We start from the raw sequence: 23133 nt of genomic DNA, 5'->3' as shown, positions 1-23133 counted from the left end.
CTGAATTTGTAGTATGTCGAATTCAAGGCTAATGAGGGATTCTGAATAATCAGATACCTACGTACACACTTCCTCAACTTCTCAATTAAATACACACGACTTTGTCAAGATTAAAAATCTGTTAAATTGTTCCTGTTCAATATTATTTCATCATCTTTAAGTATTATACAGTCTTTTAACCAAAGTGCTGTGTATTAACTTCTACAGTAAGTTTTCAGGCACTTCATCTGACAACTTGTAGGGAAATCCAGGACTTAGTAACCTGAAACACAACTAAATTGCCATAAGCATCAAATGAACTGTTCTTGATCTTTGTAGAGACAATACCTTTGTTAAACAGACAGCAGTGTATTTTCAGTATTTTACCACTTCACAAAGAATGTGCAACAGGAATATCAAACATATGTTCCAATAAAAGAGAGCTCTTTAATTAGTACAATATAATCTTATTTTGAGTACCAGAGGTTTCAGCAGACTACCACATCTACTTTCTTTTTCTAGACAAACAGAAAAAATTACCACCACCACTCTCCAAACACATTTGTAAGGGTATCTAAAGAAAACAGTTTTGGGAACTAAACAGGAAAAATCCAAGAGGACCATCAACGGATTTCTTCTCAGCATCTTGAAGCATGTATAGGCCTACTTTGTTGAGTGTTATTACTTCATTTACTGGAAACAAAACATACACTAAGTTTTGTATTATGCAGTTATAAGTCACAGTATTTTATATACTGAAACATAAGTTTACTTTTTTTTATTTTGAGACTTGAGCATTGCTGTGTTTAACATGTACCTTGAACCACTTGGTGTTACCAGGATGAATCAGCTCAACAATTTAAATAAATTTAAATGGAACAGAACTTTACATAATGGCAAAGACAGACTTACTACACTAGTTTTCACCACAAAGATCTTACCAGAAAGCATCAGTATTGTGCACATATCAAACTAAGAAATAAGGTTGGGGAATTCTGGTCAACGCTGGTTACAGAGTGAACATTTCTCCCTGGCCTTACGAATGTCACTACTGAAGACAACTCAGCATAACTTTAAAGATCTCTGCATCAACAAAAACAGGCACATTAATACCATCTTCTGTATGCTTTTAATCTTGGAGCTTTGACCCACCTCCTCTCTCAATTGTTTCAGTAAATCCCTCAAATACGTCCAAAAATCCAAACGGTTGGACTGAATACAAAGTGTTGTGATTTTAAGAGAGAATATACCAAAGTAGTTCATTTTCTCTAATTCTAGAAGAAAGCCACATTCCCCACCAATTACAAAAGGGCAGCAACACCACAGGCAGCAGCTTGCAAGGCACAACATCTGGACAGACACAAGCATACCACATGATCTCCAAAAACGTTCCTAAACTTAACAGCCTGCTCGGTAACCCTCAGCACAAGTCTAGCAAAATATACCCTGTGTTACCACAGATGTCCCAATGAGAAAGTCCTTACAGTAAAGCATACACCATTAATATTGGGCATGTATATTGTATATTTCAGTCTCCATGGAAGTTAAACTGCGATTTTGAAGTGCACAATTAAAAATTCATCTGTCAGAATAGTGACGGAAATTTGTTTTGACATTTCACAAAAATAAAACAAAAGCCAGTCAGCTTGTCAAATAACTTAATGGTTTTGCAAATAATTTTAGATAGCCTCTATTTATTGACAGATTTCAATAAATCCTGAAAAGTCAGGATGAACACTAAGCAGATGTTACTGAAGACACTTCTAAGGTGTTTCCCTAAATCTAGCCCAAGATAGGCAAGAAGGCCAGAAAAGCAGTAAGAAAATAAAGATATATAGAATTAAGAGTTCACCTGCAATAGGTAAGCAGAAACTCTTTCTTTCTCACAAAGAAAAAAAATAACTGGCATCGGCTGTTGTAATTAATTAAGCCTACTGTAACACAAGGAAAAAAAAAAGCCACAGAAGTAAGGCATTGCTTTCCTGTCAATGATGTCAACTTTGTGGGTGTTTGCCTTTCTGAAAGTCATATAGAGAAAGCTTTGCAAAATTTCTTATTTAGTCACCTATAAATAATAGAGTTTGGTTTTTTTAATGAGGATGAGCAAAATCACCACTGATACCTGAACTGGTAAAATATTCACAACTACTTTGACAGACAGCATGCAGGAGTTTCCAGAGATAAGTATTTTGGTTTTACCTTTTTTCCCCCCCCTTTGCTAGAGAGGAAAGAAAAAAAAAAAAAAGAAAAAAAAGGCAAGTTGAAAATAGTGACAAAAATCTTTACATAGTTTTTAATATAGAGCTACATTACATAAAGCTACAAAAAATTATCTAATCCATCTAATTACAGAAAATTAATATTTTCTTTTTGGGGAGTGCTGGCAGGCATTACTGCAGTTTTCAAGAAGACATCAAAAATATTCTCATCTGAGAAAAACATGATAAACATAACCAGCAAAAAAAATTTAGGCAAACCTTCCTGTTTCTCAGACCAATGTAGAAACACATAGAAAAAAAAATATTTAGCTACCTACAACCCAGTTAATTCTTATAACATATAGAAGGTATTTCTTTTCTACACATAACACCTTTAGAAATTACAGTGATTTGACAGGCTGAAGTTCCACTTAAACAAATAAAAATACATATTTTTAAAGCAGCACTTTCACACAAGCTACGTATAGAAATGAACTACATTTCACATTAAAATGGCAACTAGATTTTTTTAAATCACTCTTTCCCTTCGTTATCTGCTCCTAATTTTTCCCCTCATCAAGTTCTAAATACTATCTATGAAAAGAATTTGAAGATTTAGCCTATCTTTACCAACATCAATTACAGAGATACCTTGTATCTTGCCTCCTTTAAGCTCCCTCAGATCACTTTCTTCAGGTCTTCAGCCACCTTTTCACTTGTCCATTATTAGGATTCCAAAACAGAGACAGCACAGGAAGATCAAATTTTAACCCTTCAGTCCCACCAAATAAAAAAATGACTATAGCTCTTCGCTTCATAAGTCTGTGACAAGCGACAAACCCACCTCATTTTCAACAATTCTTAAGACAAATATATTTAGAAAAACTATTTTTAAAACAAGTCTACTAGAGTATTCAAGTCAGTAAGAAATCTCAGAGATCTTGATACTAACCTACAAATCCTACTTGCCCACAAGCCAAACAGGGCTCAGACTCAAGCAAGTTTCCAACATTAGTTGGCCCACAGCAGTCATCTATATGTACCCTTTCAGCCTACACTGAGTTTGAGATATTGGGATTAACTTGGTCTCCCATGAAGAAGGGCTATGCCTATTTGAATAACCTTGCATTTATCTTAAGAGTGCAGGCTTGGATAATTACCATGGAATAGCTGGCAGAGGATAACTTATTCATTAATCCAAAGCCAGGTCTTCTGAACACCTGCAACATCTTCTAAAACATTCCTATTTTAAATGTGCTATAGTTATTTGTATTGGATTTCAAAAAGACTTAAATCTGGCAACATCTAAACAACTGAAGTACTTGCTTCATAGCTGTTTTCTCAAGCACTTATTCCTGTGTCCTGTCATTCCCACCCGCCCCTCCTTTGCCACTAAAGAACTAAAATGACAATAACCAGGTCAATGTGTAACATTTTGTATGGGATTCTTATTTTCCACCACTTTAAAATTTTGAGAACCAACTGAGTGTTCAGGACAGTGCTGAAAATCCTGGACCGAATTTAAAGTTATTATTTCCAAGATTCCCTACAAATTACACTTTGTCCCCAAAAATATTTTTTTTTTTGCTTAAATACAAAAATTATCATGCAAGCATCTTATTACAGCATCCCCACAAACACCGAGCGCAAGATGCACATAGCAGGCAACACCATCTTAGCTGTTTCCAGATGGCATGCATGAATATTGTCATGTCATTAGTCTAGCTGGGTTCACTGGGCAAGGCAAACATTACCCCTGTACCTAGTACTCAAGGTTTCAACTGCAGTCTTCCAGACAAGCAGAAATATTTCGTTATATTTCAAGAGACTAACAAATCATAACACATTCTATACCACTCTAATAAATGCAATGGACACAGACATTTAATACAAATGAATATAGTCTTACAAGATATTAACTGTAAAGAGCACATTTCAGAAAGTTGGCTGTTAAAAAAACACAAACAAAAAAAAAACCAGGACAAGAACATCTGATCTTTATATTCCCAAAACCACTTTTAAATGTGTATTTTTATTCAAAGGCTAACCATTTCCTTTCTCTCTACTTAGAATTCTTCTAGTGCTTTAATAAAAATGCAGTATTCTGCTTTGAAACCTATTTTGGACTGTCCATATTTTTGTACTAGGAAGCCTTCCACAGTAATTTACATTGATTACTTTGGCAACTTAAGTAAAGGTACTGTTCATAGCCAGCTCAAAGCTTTTAAAAACCTCTTAATGTTCTGCTGAACTACCAGTTGGCTCAAGTATCTATGGATTCTGCATACATTTCTGTTTGGTGAAAAACAAATCCACGCACACAAAATCCCCAGCATACTAGACACCCTGTGAAGAAATAATAAATTGAGATACTATGTTAAATAGAAACATAGGGGCTTAGGGGTATTTTTGTTTTTTATCACGACCTTGGCTAATACTAGTTCCAACATTATCAGTGGGGAGAAAAAAAACCATTTTGAATGGGATACATATTCTTTTCATTTTGATTCTAAACTTCGAGCAATCAAGAGACTCCCTTAAAAAAATGCCACTTTATCTTCAATCACATGCTTAAGAAACATTTCATTAACACGAGCTAGTTGCTTTCAAGGTTATAGACTTTTTTCTCAACATAACCAGTAAAATACTGTAAAAAAAATTACACAAAATACTGGCATTAACATAGGCATTAGAGACTCCAAAGACAACTCACCTAAGCATAATTCAACCACTTCAACGCATGATTTCTCATTTCAACTTGCTAGTAACAAACTAGCGCTAAATGCAATTCTTGAAACAATATGGTATGCCATATGGCTAAAACTGGATATTAAAATTGAGAATATCAATTACCAATCCACTAATGCTGAGAGCCAAAATCCATGGACAGTAAGAATTTAATCCAATTCACTGACTAAAACATGAGCTGAGCCTGACATACAGAAGACAAATCTATTGCTGGTTTCAGGGAAAGCAAGCAAGTCCAATTTTTTATTGCAGTAACTACAAAACTACCTAAACGTAACACTTCCTTAACATTCCTAACTACAGCAATAGGCATCACAAGAATCTGCAAAAGCAACACAAGTTTCATATGAATTGGCATCTTGTTTCACACTGATTGAGAAATCATAACTAAGTAACTATGACGGAAGAAACTGTTATAGTTGTTTTCCACATGACCAAGCTGAAGCCTCCAAAGCACCAGGAAGTTAGTACACACTGCAGCCAACATCATCTTGCTTAATTTCAGGAAAAGGCATCCTACAAACATAAAAGATATATATTTCTACTACAATTAAAGGATCTTGAAAACAATTGTAATAATTGAAGAATTTCCTTATTCTAAGTATATTAGTTTAACTGTTCCAGGTTGAAAATTTTTAATAGCTGTAAAGTGTTTATTCTTGGATTGACATTAAGAATAATGCTATACAAAATTCTACACACTTCCTAATTATACAAAACTTTATGGAGGTGGTTTAAAAACTGTTCTGCTAGGATTTACTGTGGAATTCTATCTTTACATGTAGTTGTCAAAGATTTCAGGGTAGGATGCTTGCTACATACTAACCTAGCAACTGCAAGGACTAAACAAAGATAAATGCCATTTATCTTACTCAATACAGAATCCCACTTCACCCTACTGCTTTCTGATCCTGCACTGAAAGGCCAAGGTAGTAGCACCAAAAAAACTGCACAATTAGTTTCAAGTTCCATAGCACATTAAAAGTACCATCTTAATGGAACTGAAAATTTATTGGACAAGTGTTCTTGATTAAAAAATTGTTCTTGATATACTGGAGGAGTAAAATGCATTCAGCTAATTCAGGTTGGGGTTTTTTGTTTTTAAAAAAAAACCAAAAAAACAAACAAAAAAAACCCCAAAAGAACACACGCCTCAACTGCAAATTAGCTCTTCTGCTTCCTAGCTTCCTTTTGTATGAACTACAGCTGGGCTATTACAGTAAACTAACAAACAACTGATTATATATTAAGTCATAGATAAAACAGTGCTAAGAAGGTTGATATTACCAAAGGTTTGGAGGTCATTTGAATACAGGAGACATAACAAGCATTTCTTATTTTTCTTGTTGGGTAGTGTCTTATTTTAAGCCTGAGTTCAGTATATCAAATATTAACCAAGCTATTTTATTTAGGCTACCAAAGTTAAGAAGCTTGGCGCTACAGTGAAATATCAGAAAAGTTACAAACTGAAAGTCCATTTTACTTAAAAGATACTAAAAAACACACATAAAAGGCTTTAGAAATTCGTAATGTCATTTTAAAATACAATACTTCACAGACACAGAACTGTTTTAATATCTCCAAAACATTTCTTTTTCTTTCCTGTAAAAAGAACAGTTACCTAGAGTATGAGAAAAATTCCAGGACAAAAGCAGTTTTAAAAGCCTCAATAAATTGTTAGCATTCTGAAACAGATGGGAGATTCTTTTGTATTACAGAAAGATAACTGTCTGCACGGGGTCTGATGATTACCTGGCTAGCAGAGAACCAGCAACAGTACACAGCCCCAGCAGAGTCTTTGTATACCTGCGCTCTAGGTTTAAAATACTGTTTTTCAGCAACAGGCTTAATAAAAGCCAAGAACATTTTGATGGTATTAAGCAGGCACTGCAAGGTAAAAAAGAAAATTATGTCACACCTTTATCCAGTAAGAGCCTACGTGAACATTTCAATAAAACTATTTACTCCTCCCACCTAGTTCCTATCTGGAGGAGCTCACAAAAATTAAAAAAAAAAAAAACCAAAAAAACAAAAACAAAAACCACAGATTTCTTGAAACGATCTTCCAAATGCTCCTCCTACCTCCACCCCAAAAAATAAGAAAGCAAAGAGAACAAGAAAGTAAATCTAAAATACAATTACGAAATAAGATCTAGTTTGGCAAAGCTGTGGTGAGGAGGAGTTGAAAAATGAGAGCTGCCTTGCTGCAAACGCCATCTTGTTGCAGCTATTGGGCCCAGGCACAGAAAGATCCATTCATTCACAGCAAAAAGAAAATCAAACACACACCCTGCCTAATCTGCAGCCACCAAAACAACTACACTATTATCACCCCTTCTCTTTCTCCTCTCCTAAAGCACGCAAGGGGAAAAAATATATTACACTTAGAACAAATTTAGATCTTAATATAGTATCTTCGTTTTCTCACATGTATTTCACATACACATCGACAGCATTTTGTCTTGATTCACATCCTCGTGTTTAGCAGATTAGCTTAAAATATGGGATAAATCTCTCACGATTAGGTGTGGATATTTTACAGCAGCAAAATGTTTAATTTTTCAGCCTTAAATCATCTCTCCAAGTTGAGCCAACTATTCTAAAAAGCTGTTTCAATAATCACTTAAGCCTTACATTTACAGTCCCTTCCTCCTATTTTCTACTGTGGAGACAATACATAATAACGTGGCAGTCGGCATCCTAGAAAGGATGCCTTATTTAAAATAACGAATCCCAACCATGACTTTGTTGGAGAATAATGAAATATCACAGTCGTTAAAATTTCAGTTCATCATCAGGAATGATAAATTGACATCTTACAACAACCTCTACATCATTCTGATTTTCTTCTGGACAAGATTTTTTTTTTTAAATAAAACATCTCATCTCTTTCATATTTACATACAAGACCTTACACCTCTTCATTTCCTACAAAGCTGTAGAATTAAAAATGCTACACCTTAAATATCCCTTGTATGGATTAAAAAAAATAATACTGAAATCCTTTCAATAATAAGCTGGGAACTGAAACAATATTTTTAACAACATTTCTGAGGAGAAAACTCCATTTTTCTATTGTAACAAACACCCTCCATGATCTTCATTACTGCTGCTATGGGCACACAAAAATATGCAGCACCGTAATACATGGGGGAACAACAAATATGCAGTCTAAATCCATCCTCGGTTCTGATTTTAAAGAGAACAAAACCTTCTCTACCCCTCCCTCCCCCCGGTATACACAGCATGAGCCCAACCTGCGAGCCCTTCACTGGATTGGGGGCTGCTGGAAGCAGTCTTACCCTGTTTGTCTCACCCTCGTCTCCTCTTAATCAGTTTTCCACCATTACAGCAGACACACCATAGCTTTTTCTTGAATCTCTCTCCAAATATTCCCTCTGCCGGCTGGATCGCTCGGGAAACTCGCCTTTTGTATCTTAACGCGTACAAGAAAACACCCCAAACCGTCTAACAGAGACCACTACAGCCTAATTATAATTAAAAATGGAACCCCGCAAGATCCAAGGTCTCCTCCCTTTTCGCCTTAAAGCCTTCAAGAGAATCAGTCCCACCCCCACCTTTTTTTTTTTCTCCTCCTCCTCCAGCTACAAACACACTTCTTTTTTAGGGGAAGCTGGAGCACCGAGGAGGTGGGGAAGCGCGGGGGAGGGGGGCTATTTCTAACCCCGCCATGCTAAGAGGTGGACAAACCATTAGCCGCCCTTCTCTCCTGCGGGGGCCGTGAAGAACGGGTGGGCGAGGAGGAGGGCACCACCGCGGCGGGGGGGTAGGGGGGGGCAACCCGGCGCCCTGGCGACGCGAGAACCGAGGGAGCGGCGGAAGGGGAGGACGAAGGGAAAGGAGAAGTGCGGCAGCGAGGAGGAAGAGCGGGGGAGGGGAGCGGGGGACGGGCGCAGCCGCGCAGAGGAAGAAGGAACCGGGGATGAGGGGGAGCCGAGGCCGCCGCTGGCGGGAAGATGGCCTCAGGGTGGGGCCAGGTCGGGACCAGGGGCCGGGCGAGCCGGGTGGCGGCGGGAAGGCGCAAAGGAGGGCGACGAGGCTTTTGTGCGGATTCCCCCCGCCCCCCACCCGCCACCTTCTCGCCCCTCAGACGGTTACCTGCCCTTCCGGCCGCTGCTCATTAACCGGGCCGGTACGTCCGTCGCCCGCGGCTCCTGCCCGCGTCTCGCCGGCCCGGGGAGGGGAAGGCAGGGGGGCGGAGGAGGGGAGCCGCCCGCGCTCTGCCCGGCTGGTCGCGGGGAGGCAGCAGCGCCGGCCGGGGCGTTGAGTCGGAAGGAGAGAGCCGCGGGGGAGGGGGGTGTCGCTGGGTCTCGACTCCTCCTCGCGCTCTGAGTGCCCGCTCAGCTCCCCGCAGCCATCGGGAAGCGAGAGCCTGGGCGCGGTTAACCTCCCCCCTCCGCCCCGCCCGTGCTGCCCGGCCGGGAAACCCCGGCTCGGCTCGGCTCGGCTCCCCGCCCCGCCGCCGGCCCCCGGCACCGCCCCGCCCTACCCCCACCGCCCTGCCGGGCGGCGGTACCAACGGTAAGCGCAGGCTCCGCCGCGCCGGAGGCCTCGCTGCCTCGACGGGGACCCGCCGAGAGGGACGCGGCTACGGTGCTCGCTCCCCGGCCCCCTGCCGCGCGCGCGCGGGCGGGCAACGCCCTTCCAGTCAGTCAGTCCGTCAGTCAGCCCCGCGGGCGGGGGACGCACGGAACTGCCCGTCTGCCGCCTCCCGCCCTTCGTGGTTTGGTTCGGCCCTGCTGTCGGGCGCTTCCTTCCCGAGCGCGAACAAAGGCCGCGGGCGGGTGGTGGAGGGGGGGGAGGGTGTTTCGCTTTTGCCCCCGCCGCGCCCAGGCCGCCCCTGCAGGCCGAAAACAAGTATTTGAAAGCCTGGCGTGAACAAAAGAAAAACGGACCAGAAAACACAACCCTACAAACGATGTTAAAGTAGAGAGTCTCCCAGAGAGAGCAGGGCTCGGAGGAGAGGCAGATACCTCTTCACCAGAGTAAGACAACGTTGAATGTAAGAACTCTGGACTGCTGAGCACGAGTAATGGTGGGAGTGAGGGCCAGAGGTCTTAAAACGCTACTTCTGTGAGGTAAATACCTTTGTTTTACCATCTTTCCCTCAAGAACTTGACAACGAGTCACAATTCAGTAGGCTTATAACTTCCTTTTTCTAACATCACTTGAAAGGGTACTTGGCATAGCCAAAGTTTCCAGAGCTGCCTTTATTCTCACAGAATGAGCATCCATCTCTGCTCTGGAAGGCATTGCAGAAAAGAGCAAGTCAAACAAAAAATAAGGGAACATTAAAAAAATGCAATTTCTGTTTTACAGACTGGGCCTCACATAAGCCTGGCAGGACAGATGTTACCAAGATGGCATCATTTCACACCAGTGCTCACATACTAAAATATTATTACTTAGTAATACAAAGTAAGTATACATACAGTATTGCATCACTTTTTCTCCTATCACAGGTATAAATCTGGGTGTTTTTTCCCCTATTTGTTTATACTTTGTTAAGAGGTAAGATTACCTTACTACCCAAGTAGGTTTACATTAAAAGGTAAAAAACCCCACAGCATTATAGCAATTTTTGAACTAAAAACCTATCCAGAAAGAATACGTTGTAGCAAAATTAATTAAAAAAAAGGTTAAAGACCAATACATTTCCTGCAAACTCTCCCCCTAATAATTGCTTGCCTTTCCAGAATTTAAAACAAACTGTTACTTGCCATCATGCTTTGTGGGAAGGTAGGCGTGGTTACCTGTAGTTAATAAGAGAAAAAATAGATTTGCCAATTAAACTGTAGGAAAGTGGATTGGCTATTATTCACATTGTCTGTTATGAAAAACTATTAGTTCCTGGTGCGGTTAAGCCTTTGGTTTATAGTAATCAAATGTTTGTTTTTAAATAATCTGTATGTTGCGCTAAAGCTTTAATCCTTCGCACTGAGATTTACAAATAACAAGAAATTTACCGAAATCAGAATAACAGATTCTTGAATTACAGTCCCAAATTGCTTATATTCTGTTCAGTAATGATAGGGAAATAATTTCTCTTCCACTCCTGAAATAAAGATGCGTGCACGTGCATCATGGACAGGACATTAAAATCTAGGGAACCACACGTATGCAGGTTAGGGATGTGAGTTGATGTTCGTGAGATTGGGGCTAGAGATTCATCTAGCATTCCTATCTGCAAAATACTGATTAAATATAAGTGCTTAAGAAACACCAGAAGTTTATTAGATATTTGCAAAGTTTTCTGGAGATTTCAAAAGCAGTTACACACATTACTGCAATATTTGAGTCAGAGAGACTGAGGCAGATTTATAGTAGGCAAGTTGCATGATTTTTTATTTTTTATTTAGTTACAGATTGCTTTTATGCATAGTAGAGATTAAAATGCCCGTTTGGGAATAGACCACGATTTTTGGGAAAAGAATGACCACTTACTACATCTGGGGGATAAAAGGAATGATACATAAAGGATTAAAAAAAAAAAAAAAGCCTTGTTTTGCTAAGGAAAATTTGTAAAAGTCTTACGAGATTTTGTGGATAATTTTCAGCTAACACTGGATCATACAGAAGAAATCTGTGTAATGAACAAAAATAACGTTGTGAGGTTCATAACAAATAGTAAATCACCTTTTGTTTCTTCAAGAGAGTAATAGCATTGAGATTTTGTTATTGGACTAGAAGAATTGTTGTGTGAATTAACTATATCATAATAAAGTAATGCATGGGGTTTTCCCCATTGCACATGCCTTATCATAAAAATACTGCTTTTCTTCCTTATAATTCTCTTACATACTTTCAGTAGTGGGACAATTATATTACCTAAACAAGGTGGGGGGTGTTAATAAAATACACATTCAGATCTTATCCTCTCCTAGGAATCTCTTTCTTTTCTTGCATTCTAATTTTTATGCATTTTCTATTTTATGAAAGCTAAAGGGAATTTCTGTCCACAGGTCTGTGCTCTGCCATGTCTTTAAATCCATGGAATTTGGGTAAGGAAACTGGACTAGCCGAATGTGTTTATACATGCTGAGTATAACCACATATACACATAACTAATGCTTTCACCACACCTCTTCTTTTGTAAAAATACAACTGTTGCAGTAGTTCCTGTTTCTGATCCAGTGACTTAATTATATCTTATTCTCCAGTGAAAAATTTGATTGATATATAGTTATACTACTAGTATGAAGAGGGATTATGAAGTTTGGAAATGGTTGTTTACAGAGTGGGGGGTTGTTTCAGGTGGGGTTTTTTGTTTTCTTTTGTAAATCTCACTGGACAAATCAGGTTTGCTGCATTTTAAAATCTGGCAGAAGAATCACACATTACTGTGTCCAACACAGTGTTTAATTCTGATGTCTTTGAATAGTCCTGTGCTGGAAGCCACTATATATGCATTATCTTTATTTTTTAAATTTCTTTTTCATTTTTAATCTTCATTTTTTGTGTGTGTGCATATAGATACATACAGAAACTGTCCTAAATTGTAGTATTAAGTGGAAGAGTATGCAAATCACCAGGAATAAGTGGACTTATTCAATGTATGAGTTTATCTGTTTCTGTATATTACAAAAATACTGTATGTAACTAAAAATTTAGCTGAAAATATCTGCTAATACCTGACTATCTACTGTACACAATTAACAAAACCAAATCTTTATGGTTTTTTTCATTAGTCCAGTTTGAAGTAGTTAGCATAGCCAAAGCAAATTAAAATACCTGAAATAGATGGGAAATGTAACTCACACAATTTCACAAAATAGTGAAACTTCTCAAATTTGAGGCTTCCACACATGGAAGACAAGGTCAGCTGAAGGAAAAATAGAAGTTTTTCTCCAGAAGCTTGGTTTAGATCTAAAGAAAACCTCTCCTGTAAGCAGGTTGCTCCATAGTTCTCAGTTGCAAAATTTCTTGCCCCTTTTTCTCAATCAGCTGATATTAACCCCTTTATAGAGAGCATACGCAATCAGATGAATCTTTAGGCAGTTTCACTAGTTTGTGTATTTCTTCAGCTGTTTCAAACATGATGACAAAACTATCTGTCATACCTGGTATGCTAGTAGAACACCTGTTTTTGCAGGCTGCTCTGCCATTCAAAACCTGCACGTTATAGCACCACTGTAGCACGCTGGTGGCAAGGCTATGAAAAACCATTGTTTCAAACCTTTTGTGGAATACAAAAAAGCTGGTTGTTAAAATGAAAAATGTCTGTCTCGGTATTACTCCAAACTTTTCCAAACGGGGAACAATTATGCCACACATGGTTTTATACTTTTACCAACTCCTGATTAATAGGGTATCTGCTTGAATAGACCCAATGATTGCGTACACATCAAAAGTTGCTTTCTAGCTTTCAGCATCCAGGCTGTGCTTTCACTCTTACATGTGTGTGACTGTCATCAAAGGTAAAAATGAAGGCTACTGAGAGGCTTTAAAATATTTGTCAAATACAGACTTAGGAATCATGACAACCTAAAATGCGATTTTCCTCCCTCATCTGCAGAGGTCTTACACTCTGTAAGAGGAGGAGGAATACTTCCAGGGAGTGGAAGTCCTGGAATGTTTCCTGTATTCTGGTCTTCTCACTTATGTGTCATGGTCATCAGATCTGTAAAACTTTGCCTCACGTCTGCAGGATGCCACATGATGGAATTCAGTGGCTCAGATAGCCATGTGTGTCCCATTCAGAGGCAATAACCTTCATTCAAATGTGCAGACTAGACTGGTTATGTTAATGAACTGCTTCAGGAATCCCAGCTACGCTTTCTGTCAGATATATGGCTGTATCTTTAATAGTAAGGCAATTAGAAATACAGAGCTGGAGGGTACAGTAGAATTGTTGAGTCTAGTAGCTCACATGACAAGTAACCATGACATGTGACGTCCTTTGAAAGCTGTGGAAACTTCACCTTAAAATTAATTTCTTTGTTTTTTTCCCCTTTACTAATCCACTTGTAAGGCGATTTGCCTCTCAAAGCCTTATTGCATTGTTTAGAAACAATGACATTTACACATTTAATGATACCATAATGCATACTGCAGTACTTTTGGAGGCATCCATATGAGATCTTTGTCAGTGTAATAGTTAAAAGGGGAACAGCTGCTTTTCTTGGGCTGCAGGAGTAGGAAGTCTTGTTCAAAAGCAAAAAAGATAGAAGGACAGGTATTGCATACTCCTGAGAGAAGGTGTTCTGGTTCAACAAGAAGAGCAGGGATGTAACTTGGTCACTATTGTATTAATGAGTACAGGTTTTATTTGCAAGTGAAATTGCCATTGCACATTGTTTAGAAATATACTATTCATGTTTTATTGATTGTTTTGTCAGGATTTTTGTAATTTCTTGATGTAATTCATTTTTGCATACAAATAGCATTGTTATTGCATTGTTATAATCAAAATTTACATATTGTTGTTGTAGTAAATATACTGTGTGATTCTTATGGTAACTCAAGATGCTCCTGAACTCTGAAAGAACTGTCACCAAATAGGTATAAATTATGCTTTCTAAAGAAAGGGTGAAAATCTGCACTTCTTAAAATTGCATAGCTCCTCAGATGATATAAAAATACTACAGAAGTAATAAATAATTGTTTTGTCTTCACTTCTCTATTTGTGACTTCCCAGGTAAGTGTTTCTAATGGACTTACCCAAAATAACAACTAAAGGACCACCTCATATTCCAGAATTGCACCAGGACTATTTCCCATTCCAGAATATTTTGTCTGCCTTCGTGTCCTTTGATTTCTATAGCGTGCATTCTATTAAACCTGCAGAGATTCATAGAGACGTTCACGTGATTTTGATCTTGTGTGGGGGTTGACCCTGGCTGGAGGCCAGGTGCCCACCAAAGCTACCAAAACTTTGCCACACAAACCCAATATATCTTGTTTGAAGTTCTCACTCCATTTGGTCCCAAAAGCAATGCAGAACCCTTGTTTCTCCTGTCTTTCCACCAAAATTAAATGAAGCTTGTACAATGTTTCAATGTCACATATGCTTCAGTCCCAAGTATATTCAGAGGATCAGGAGCTTTTTTTTTTTTTTAAACTGATTCAGATCTGTTCCAACCTGTTGTTGTTTTCCAGTTTAACAACTGAATGAAAATCATGGCTGCTATTTTCTGAGCAAGGACCCAGGTAGAAGAGCATCAAGATTGTTCATTAAAGAAAATAAATAAATAAAAGCATACTGAATAGAAATACTCAGTGAGGCCAGGCAGAGCAAAAAAGTAGGAGTAACTCAGTCTCCTTAGTTACATTCTGCATTCTCACAGTTTCTTTCAGTTTGCCTGTCACTATGGAACAAAAGAGTTATTTTAAATGAATTCTGAGAACAAAGCATAAAATTAGCAAAACTGTTTTAGCCTGAAGAGAATATAATTGACAAGATTTTAAGGTAGGGGGAACTAGTTTTGAGAGTCGTCTTGTAATTTAGAACAGAAAGGCAGGAAAATCCATATACCTGAGTTTCTCAACTAATACAGTCTTGGAAGATAGTGAACTTCTTTCTTATGGCATGAATTATGGTTTATCTGTGGAATGGATTCAAGAACAGTTAATTCAGAATTGTTGAGAGACTTTGCAAGTTGCTTCAAAATCCTTTGAAAAGAATCCATTGTTGTCCGTAAGCAAAGCAGAACAGTTGTGAAGGCCCATGGCTTTCCTATGGGTTTCGTTCTACTGCATTGATGTACAGATACATTACTGTGAATGTAATAAGCATATCTATTACAGGACTGTCTTTGTATATATCATTCCTGACAGAGGCAGAAGAAGCTACATGAGGACAGTATACACTGGTCTACATATGTTCTAAAGGACACTATATATATTCTTGTTTTCTCATAAATTCTGGCTGAGGTAGTTTTATTTCCAGGGCAAAACCTTGTTACTATTGCCTTGTGAACCATTTAAAAAGCAATGCCATAAACATCTCTGACTTCAACAATCATAAAAATTTATTGCCTAGTTCCTGAGTGTGATTGTTATGTTTAGCATACCTTGAAGCATTTTCCAAAGCTGAAAAATATCACCACTGTTGTCTTAGACATAGGAAACTGATGCATAACAATGTGAAATTATTTAGCCACTACCACCCAGCAGTTTATGGAAAGAAGTGAGATGAAATGTTGGGGTTGCTTGAACCTGGATCTAGTATTCCTTGCAGTGTCATAATTTTATACCAGGATAGAGTCTTAACAGTGTGATACAAATATGTAATTTTGTAATACATATGTATACTTGTTCAACAAAATAACAGCGCTTCTCTGCTGGGAGTAAGCTCTGTTCTGAATTTTTCTGTATGTTCATCTTCCAACCTTGAAACATATATGAGTGTCTTAAGATTGGTCCAAGCCACTCTGTACACTTACTAAGCACTTTCTCAATTTTTTTTTCTTTTATTTATACAAACACATATTGAAAGAGCCAGAAGAATAGGGTTTTGGTGCTTTTTTCCTACAATCAGAATTGTATTAGAGCTCTTTTTCATGTGCTGGGGATTGTATAAGGTCTTGTTCTGTTTTTCCTTCATATTCAAGCATGTCTTACTAGTTTACTTTTTTCACTGTACCTTTAAACTTGGCAAGCCAAGCTCAGCTTTTAGAAGTCCTTTGGTGCTTCTGGCAAAGAGGCTGTCCCACCTATGCCAATAGATTTTTTTTTTTTCAACATTGTGAAATCCCTTAGTGGCATGGAACAAACATAGCTGGCTTTGCAGCGGCTTAAATCACAGCAAACATTGCTAGGAACAGGGGAGGCTAAAAAATAAGGTATGAACAACTTTTTCAAAAGTCTCATATCCTGTACTGAGCATAGGTCGTTCAGAGCTGAGGTGGAACTGATGGAGTCAGTGTACGGATATTTAGAAGCAAGTAAGTGGAAGTATGTTTTCCGGTATGGACACCTATCCTCCAGCTATAACAGCAACAAAGGACATTGTTATAATAATCTTAGAAATCAGATTTTACAGTATAAATACACACATGCATGCACACAACCAACTGCACACCTGTAGGTCTTCCTTTAAGTAATCTTTTAAGTTGCATTTCACTTGCAGTCCCATTTAAAGGGACTTTCCTCAAGGGGATCATTGTCTCATTGAGCAACTAACAGAAAAACAACTGGTACTCTGGAGATACTGAGAATTTAGAATCCACATTGAGAATTCAGCCTAGCAACTAGACTTTCCATGATGTCAGACACATCAGACCTGCCATGAAGTTTGCCTGCAAGAAATACCTCCAAATACAAGAAAGAATTTGCTTACCTCGCTATGTGTCAGATTCCTATAGAACATTCTTCCATCCTTGACATAGCAATTTCAGAAAGTGGGCACAGGTGTGTGTCCTAGTGAAGCAGCCACCAAACTTTGAAATTACTGATGAGAGCACTGATCTTTCAAAGAGCCTTACCTTGTTTCATTGCTGCAGTTGCAGGAAAGCTTCAGTGCTGCTGCAGATTCCAGAAAAAAACCCCAACCACCACCCTGCATTCATAAAGCAAAAATACTTGGAGGAAAGGGACTTGTACCACTGTCCTTGGAGTATCTATGTTTAGTCAAACAAAGCCTATTTGTGATACAGGAAAGGGATAAGGCATGCTTAGAAAGTTCAGTAGTCATTAATTTAATCACAATAGGTAATAAAATAAGCAGACTCAATAATCGTCACATCCTGTACTTCAAAAGTAAGCATTTATTTGGGAAAGTGTGTGGGGACTGAACAAAATACAGTGATGAAAGATAGTCTGAAAAATGGGTAGACTTCCATCATCCATATCAAGCAAAATTGGCAACTGAATTCAGCCCAACCACTCTGTTCTTGCAGTGGAAGAGAACTCGGCGAAGAACAAAAAAATGCATGCTAATCTTATTATTTCAGAAGCAGCTCCAGAAAAATCTGTGTGAAGGTTTTATAAGGTTTGTAGGGGTTATTCATAGACTGTATGACAATGCAGGCTGTTGTTTAAGTAGCCCTAAGAGCTGTAGGGACTGAAGATACAAAATGGGGAAATGACATGGCTGGTCATGAAGTTGTGAGAGAAGCAATAGGGATCACCAGTCATCAAGGCCCATGTTTTGTGTTGGTTTAGTTATGCGTACTCCCTGCTGTGCTGGTCTTGGACAGTAAAGCACTGCATAGAAAACCTAGAAGAGAAAATTGCTTCTAATGGTACATTAAACCACAACCTGAGCAGGCTAAATGATACAGTGATTCCTAGAAAGATCTGCATATTGTATTTCCTTGCTCACCAGAGCAGAAGGAATTAGTCTGAGAAATTCATGAAGATCATGGGAGGAGCAGAAGGGAGGAAATTTCTTTACAGAACTGAGTTGCAAAAAACAGAATCAAAGTGTGAGCATTTAGGTCCCATATCTACCTTGCTGTTGAGTTGCTGCTAAGAATGAAAGAACTTGCAGCAAAGGTCTACACTTCTTGAACCTCTGAAAATTCATGTCTTTGAACAAGAGGGTAGGGTGAGTCTTCTAATTTACAAAAAGAGAACTTTCTTGTGACCTCTGGGATTCTGTTGCCGTAAACACCCCAAATCTCAAACCACTTGTCGGCAAAGATCCCAATTCTGCAAAACCCTTTCTTGCGAGCACCTGTTAGAAAAAAAATGTGCTTATAAAATTCACGTTTCCAAGCAACAAAACAAAACATCCATGAAGTGAAACATCTCTCAGGCCACTAACCCAAGGGAACTGGCAGAGACAGTTGCCTAGTTAGTAGAGTCTGATTTTCAGAGGCCAAGCAGTACTATTCCAAGAGTTCAGAGGAGATTTAAAGTTACATGAACACATGATATGTAGGAGTTTTACCCGTCTTAGCAGCCAGAATTTCACAGTGCATGCCTGAATACTTAAGCTAGTTATTAAAAAAAAACAAAGGGCAAATACAGTCATGAACAGAGATGTGAGCATACAGTCCAGCCTTACTTCCCATGAGCTGGGCAGCTTCAATTACTCAGTACTGGATAAAAAGGAACATGCATAGTTTCTAATAACTTTATTTTAAAATTTATAAAGCACGAACATAACTTTTTTGTTTCATTCCACCTTTTCCATCCAATATCCACAATTTGGCGTGGTACAAAATTCTGTGTTGAAATCCATAAAATGTACTTTTGTTTTCTAGGTGCTGGTCTGTATTTCTTCAGGAAATAACTCCCATTGACAACATTGGAAATAAGGTGTAGGTTGTATTGTTAGTATATACAATATAGACCTTTCCATACTGTGCATTTCAAATATTGATTCTTTGCATTTCCTATTGTTTATGAATGTTGGCATTTACTGTAAAGGAAATCTAACTTCAGTTTTCTTCTTATCCGTGCTTCTACTATCTTTATAACTCTTCAGCTCCCTCCAGGGGCGTCAATACATGGTTTGCTGTCTTCGTTGGTTATGTTGTTTAAAGAAAAACCCATTTACAGTTTATTTTGCCTGCAGAACAGTCTTGTTGATAGTTCCCCCACATAGCACAAAAGAAATGGGTTATGGCTGCTTCAGGAAGATAGGCTTGAAATTCCAGAGTGACACTCTATAATCTTTTGAGTTTTATTCTTGGCTTAGCTGTGGAGGCTGATTTTGAATGAATTATTTAGCTCCTTTGCTTTATATGTGCCAATGGGGAATGGACATAGTAATGCACAATGGTATTGCAAAACTTAATCCAGTAACGCTTTCAAAGTACTTTGAGATTCTTGGATTGGAAGAGATGAAGAAATTGTAACTATTGTTGCTGCTGTTACTGAATTCTGTTTCTCAGCTCTGGAAATAGGATTCAAAATTCAATGGCAGGGATATGGGATGAGAAAAGTTACAATCCTTCTCCCATATTTTGAGAGATTTGCATGTGGAAATATCTGTGTGTGTTGAGGCAGTAGGAAGTTTCTCTCTTGGGAAGAATTAATGTTTTAGTAAATAAACAGCAAGCAAAACTGAGTTTTTATATAAAGACAATTACACGTAATGGAAAAAAAATAAGCCCCTCTACATGTATATTTTTGCTTAGTCAAGCCAAAATATTTATTGAAGAAATAATTTTGATGGGAAATATTTTGATAAACCTTAAAACACAAACAGATTTGGACTAAGAATTCTAAGGGGTCAAGGAACACATTCAAAAAATAGATAGTCAAAGTAACATAAACCGCCCACTTTCCCCAATGGTAACAGGTCTCCGTGAACAAACACAAAATTAGGAGGAAAACCCATAAAAACCCAGTGTTCTCCAAAAACCTTTAACTTTCAATTAACTGAACAAACTAGTTTCAGAACTGATAATACATTCTATTCGTAGGTAATCATTGTGTGTTGAGTTTTGATGCCTGATTAAAGACATTTTTACTTGAGAACTGTAACAGCTGGAAACCAGGTTTTGTATTATACTGTGAGCAACATGCTGACAAATTTCTTACCTACAAAAGCTCAGCAACAGAGCTATAATATTACCTATGTGTGTTTAGGCTGAGTTATGCTGTTCTATTACTGATGTGTATTATGCTAATCCAATAAAACATAAAGACCATTGTGTTTTTTGTGACTTCTACCACACTGGTACCAGTAGGGATTTGCATTGGTAATAAAACAGCAGCAGAACAATCTAGAGAATTGTTGATGCATCCTATTTTGAGGTTATGGATCCTAGACTGCCAGTAAGTAAAATTCCCCACTAACTTCAGTGACTTCTGAAATCTTCAGAACATCCTAGAAAAGATTAAGCATTATGAAAGACTGATGTATCAATATGCTATTCAGCACTTAATTAAAAAAAAAAAAAAATGGTGACAATTTCAAATAAGTTAACTTACTGCAGTATTTTGAGCAGCTTAGATTACTGGATAGTACTTTAAATAGTTTTGTTTCCTTTGCATTTAGTATTTTAAATAAGTAATCAAATGATTTCATTTCTCCATGTTCCTACCTTTTATTTAATTTTTTATTCCTATGGACTGTGGGCTACCATCATAATGTGCCTACAGATAGATCATTTAGCTTGCAAGGGATTTAAAAAGAACTCCTGAGAGAAAAAACAAACCTTGAAAAACAATTCCCATCAGTAACACCTTATAGTATTAGAAATATAAGTGAACGTTCTTCTGGCTATTTAAAACATGAGTTTCTCTTTTGAGGTTCATTTATTTTTATGATCAGATTGGTCCATTTCAGTTTTTGCATCTCCCCATAGTTGTGTATTGGGCTTTAAATCCTCATAACAAATGTAATGCAAATAAAGATGAATGACATTTTCAGTACTTTTAATAAAACCTCTTTCCACTGCCAAAATTAATATTGAAGTCAGAGCTAAAAGCACTATGTGGTTTACTAATATGCACTAGTCAGCAGATATGCATCTAGATACAACATCACCCTTTGGCATTTGTTATTGATGGTACTGTTATTTATTAATCTCTGTTACTTTGAGTGTCTGATTGCGACTGAAACTCAATGATTTTTTTATGGTATTTTTGTCCTTGTATGAATAAGCAGGTGACATCGTATGGATTTTAAACACTCACCGCTTCCCAGAGCTAGCGATTGCATTTGGCACTGAGGTGACTCTCCTTTTTATGCTTTCAGATTTTGATTTTCTGCCAGCCTTGTGGTAGGCTGCATGTTAGTAACGCGTGTCTCATAAGAAAGCTGTCAAATGTGTTTCAAGGGCAGAGTTCTGCTCTATCTGTATGGACTGCATTAGTTTATTTTCAATAACGCATTTGCTCAGCCTGTGCTACAGCTAAAATCAGATCTGTGCACTTACTTCTGCCAGCATACGTATGGCAGTCAGAGAAGTGAAGGGACATCTTAGGAACAGAAAGATTTAATCCAGGGAGTGGTGTAAAAGAGCTGTAGCTCTCTGCCTGTCCTCTTCCTAGTATAACTACTCAGAATAGTCTGCATTCTGGATCACGGAATGAGCAATTAGTTGTTCAGGCCCCTCTCTCCATGTTCATATTGCAGCTGTGCACATCTTTTCTAGCTACGCTGGTGAAAGGTACTGAAGCAGGTGCTGCTACTGTTCTTTGCCTCAGTATAGCACGTTCTGTTCTGGAGATAGGTTGGTGATGGAATAAACTATGCTTGGTAGAGCTTAGTCATACACGCTCTGCAAATACAGCATGCTGGTTTTGTTACACCAAGAGAGCATTCTTGCAGGGAATATATACACCATACACTGAAGCACTACTAGCACATCCCAGAGATAGCTCAACAGGCAAATTTCAGAACCGAAAGCTTTATAAGCTGCATCAGTATATTGCCACACCTCAGTTTAGCCCTGGTGTACAGTGCCTCACTACCATGGCTATATTGCTTCTGTGATGCTAATGAGGATCTTTGCACATATACATACATACCAAAGTAGTGCCAGTTTCTACAGACCTAGCTCAGAGGTCTTTACCGTTCTGTCACACTTTAAACATTGTCACTGTCCTAACATTCTTAACATGCACTTCCAGAGCTTAGTTATAATGTAGTTTGTATCTTTTCCTACCTATTTCAGTTTGAGGCTCAAACTGGACAACTGGACTGACTGACCCCCCAGTCTGGAGTTTAGCAAGCTGTTTTTGAAGGACACTGAAGCCTAGATAAAATTCTAGGAAGTGAAATTAGCCTGTTAAAATTACTGATAGCTTAGGCATTGACTTGATCCAGGCTTGGTTTTCCATAGTTTTTCTTACTCTGCAACTGTGGCAGATTTACATGATGGCTAAATTCCCCACCGTCATCAATAAGAGTTTTCCCTAATTCACTGTGGAAATGGGATTGAATGTCCATAGGAGTCACCTTTATCACTCATTTTGATCATATTTGCTTTAGGGACTAGGTGCAGCTTAGTGTGCAGTTACAAAATGCTACCCAACAGTTCAGGATATTTTGGGGTTTAAGTCTTCTCATTAGGAACCACTGTCTTCTGTGCTGCCTGTCTTGAGCACTTTAGCTGAAGGTATTGTGTATAAACGCAGACCACTCCAGTGTCATACGAGCTTTCAGTCAGCACAGGCAAATCTTAAATATGTTCCCTGCTATTCTGCATAGAAGGAGGTGGAGGAAGGAAATCTGGAGAGGAAGCTGAACTTCCTGTGCCACAGATTTTATACTGGAGTCTTCCCTGAATTCAAGACGATGTAACAACAGCTTAAGATATGAATCACTAGAACTGCAGACATG

General features: G+C 38.4%; 2 protein-coding genes across 13 annotated transcripts in view; one reads left to right on the top strand and one right to left on the bottom strand.

Annotated features, from left to right (window-relative positions):
• Positions 1-9405, bottom strand: part of GNB1 (G protein subunit beta 1) — a 44288-nt gene extending 34883 nt beyond the window's left edge. The window contains exon 1 of one of the 11 annotated variants that reach the window (XM_075773261.1): positions 9045-9405. The gene's annotated coding sequence lies outside the window, so the exon portion shown is untranslated. Of the gene's footprint in view, positions 1-6677; positions 6808-8227; positions 8544-8636; positions 8702-9044 lie in introns of those variants that run through there. The other 10 variants (XM_075773263.1, XM_075773268.1, XM_075773269.1 and 7 more) reach the window with 10 other exon arrangements.
• Positions 9406-9436: 31 nt separating this feature from the next.
• GABRD (gamma-aminobutyric acid type A receptor subunit delta) overlaps positions 9437-23133 on the top strand; it is a 107237-nt gene continuing 93540 nt past the window's right edge. The window contains exons 1-4 of one of the 2 annotated variants that reach the window (XM_075773260.1): positions 9437-9539; positions 10266-10364; positions 11909-11947; positions 19097-19151. The gene's annotated coding sequence lies outside the window, so the exon portion shown is untranslated. Of the gene's footprint in view, positions 9540-9575; positions 10025-10265; positions 10365-11908; positions 11948-19096; positions 19152-23133 lie in introns of those variants that run through there. The other variant, XM_075773259.1, reaches the window with a different exon arrangement.

This window comes from Balearica regulorum, chromosome 21, assembly GCF_011004875.1.
Source record: "Balearica regulorum gibbericeps isolate bBalReg1 chromosome 21, bBalReg1.pri, whole genome shotgun sequence".
In the NCBI taxonomy this organism is placed as follows: domain Eukaryota; kingdom Metazoa; phylum Chordata; class Aves; order Gruiformes; family Gruidae; genus Balearica; species Balearica regulorum.
This window is presented reverse-complemented; position numbering and strand designations above follow the sequence as displayed.